This window comes from Mus musculus, chromosome 4 (genome assembly GCF_000001635.26).
Source record: "Mus musculus strain C57BL/6J chromosome 4, GRCm38.p6 C57BL/6J".
NCBI lineage: Eukaryota > Metazoa > Chordata > Mammalia > Rodentia > Muridae > Mus > Mus musculus.
The window spans coordinates 86,702,486-86,705,314 of record NC_000070.6 but is presented as its reverse complement, the minus strand read 5'-3'; positions in this window follow the sequence as shown (position 1 = coordinate 86,705,314).

Genomic DNA, 2,829 nt, shown 5'->3' with positions numbered 1-2,829 from the left:
GAGTGCTTGCCTGGTATGCACAAGACTCTGAGTTTGATCCCCATTGTCACATATTGTGGGAACTAAAAGGGGCCTAGGGGAAGGGGGGGGGGAAGAGAGGATAGCCCACGTCAGGCCAGAGTTCCACCTATGCTCTGGGCAGACGAATGTGGGAGGGCTGCCAGACGCTTTCCACTTGGCCCGGGGTGGGCATCTAAGCCTCTGACCCCACTGGACTGGGGGTGGGTGTGGGTGGGGGAGGTGGGATGGATAAGGGGTCTGTGCAGCAGCCTTGATGACCAGAGACTGTCTATGATTTTAGAGCTTTATTATAGAAAGGCAGGGGAAAGAAGAGAAGGTGGAAAGAGAAAGAGAGAGAGACCAGCCATGGCCAAGCGGAGAGAAGGGGGGAAAGGAGAGAGAAGAAAGGCTAGAGAATAAGAGGGAGAGAGAGGAAGAGAGAGGAGAGAGGAGAGGAGAAGACAGAGAGAGAGGAGTGAGAGCAAGAGAGTGAGGTGGGGCCAAGCAGACCCTCTTATGGTCTTTACTGTTGCTAGGTAACTGGGGAGGAGTTTAGCCTGAAGGTTAGAAGCTTGGGACATTGCCTACATGGCTGCTAGCCATGCTTCTCTTGTGGGGGCTGAGGAGGGTGGTAACTTCAACAGAAGACAGAGTTTCAGGAGAATGAGGGAATGCCTACCATGCCATGTAAGTGAATTATCATCCCTCCAGGGTTCAGACCTCAGCTCAACTGGAGACCAGTCTGTCTGTGCATAGCCCAATACCCCACAACATATGTGCATATACTCCTGCCACACACATGCATGCACATCATTAAAAAATCTTTCTTTTTTTTAAAACTGGGAGTTGCTATTCAGTGTGTGTACAGTTCTTCGATTTTTCTTGCTGTTGATTTCTAGCTTTTTGCTACTATGATATGTTAGCATATAGGAACTGCTTTTATTGTATTCTTTTGTATTTGTTAAGGCTTTCCTTGTGACACACCCTATGATCACTTTTTGAGAAGGCTCCATGGACCACCCAGAAGAATGTGTAACTCATATCTGTCAGGTGAAATATTCTGCACATGCTATTAAATCCAATTGATCTGTGGTATAGTTTAGCTTTGAAGTTTCTCTACTGACTACATGTGGAAAACTTATTAAAAGATGAAAGTGAAATATTGAAGTCTCCCACTATGGTTGTTTCCTGAACAACTGTCCTTTTGTGATTTAGTGTTTGCTTTATGGATCTGAGAGTGCTAATGTTTGGTGTGTAAATTTAAGATTGCTGTATTTTCTAGATAACTTGTTCTCTTTATTAATACATAGAGGTTCTCTTTATTAATACATACATACATAATACTTCTTGCTTGGGGTTCCATTTGCTTGATAGGTTTTCTTTTTCTTTTTCTTTTTTCTTTTTTTTTTTTTTTTTTGGTTTTTCGAGACAGGGTTTTTCTGTGTAGCCCTGGCTGTCCTGGAACTCACTCTGTAGACCAGACTGGCCTTGAACTCAGAAATCCGCCTGCCTCTGCCTCTGCCTCTTGAGTGCTGGGATTAAAGGTGTGCGCCACCACGCCCGGCTTTGATAGGTTTTCTGTCCTTTCTCAATTTTTAGATGTCATGGCTAGTGAGTATTGTACTGGCTGCTTTTATGTGTCAACTTGACACAGGCTGGGGTTATCACAGAGAAAGGAGCTTCAGTTGGGGAAGTGCCTCCATGAGATCCAGCTATGGGGTATTTTCTCAATTAGTGATCAAGGGGGAAAGGCCCCTTGTGGGTGGGACCATCTCTGGGCTGGCAGTCTTGGGTTCTATAAGAGAGCAAGCTGAGCAAGCCAAGGGAAGCAAGACAGTAAAGAGCATCCCTCCATGACTTCTGCATCAGCTCCTGCTTTCTGACCTGCTTGAGTTCCAGTCCTGACTTTCTTGGTGATGAACAGCAGTATGGAAGTGTAAGCTGAATAAACCCTTTCCTCCCAATTTGCTTCTTGGTCATGATGTTTGTACAGGAATAGAAACCCTGACTAAGACAAATTGGTACCAGCATAGTGGGGTATGCCTGTGACAACCTGACCATGTTTTGGGGAGGACTGTGGAAGGACTTTGGAACTTTGGGCCAGAGGATTCATTCAGTGTTAAAAGCTCTGTTGAATGTTGTGTAGGAGCTTGGAAAATAATGTTGAGAACAGTGCAGAAGATGGAGGCCTGGCTTGTGAAATTTCAGAGGGAAGATTAAAGACTTTTTTCAGGGCCATTGCTAGTTTGATTGTGAAGATTCTGTGATTCTGGCTAGCTGGGGCTGAAGAATCAGCTGTGATTAACAAGATACCAGAACTATTAAAACAAAAACTTTGCATTACTGGGACTATTGTTGCTGGTTGGCTGGAGCTAAGAAATTAGCGGTGATTAAGAAGAGACCAGCATCATTGAGGTAACATCTTCTGGGAAGTGTTTTCTGAGAGCACAGAGGCTGTGTTCCAGAGATAGCCAAGGTTGTACCTTGTGCTGTGGCTGGACTTGGTAATGTGTAAGAGTTACCCAGGTGGTACTGGTTTTGAAGGCATGAAGGGGTCACACAGAGCAGCTGAGGCTCAGCACTGTGAGAGGCCATGGAAGGCAATTGGTGAAGGTGCAGCCTCAGTTGCAATTGATGGCCCAGGACTGAAGACGTCATGCATAGGAGTTGAGGCTTGGCATCATGTAGAGAGCCTATGAGATGCTATTGATGAAGCCTAGTTACAGTGGAAGACAGCAGTGTTCTGGAGATGCCAGTACCATGAATGACCACCAAGTACAGCAGCAGCAGTGGAGTACAGGCAGCTGGAGCCTAGAGGATGAGGTGTGT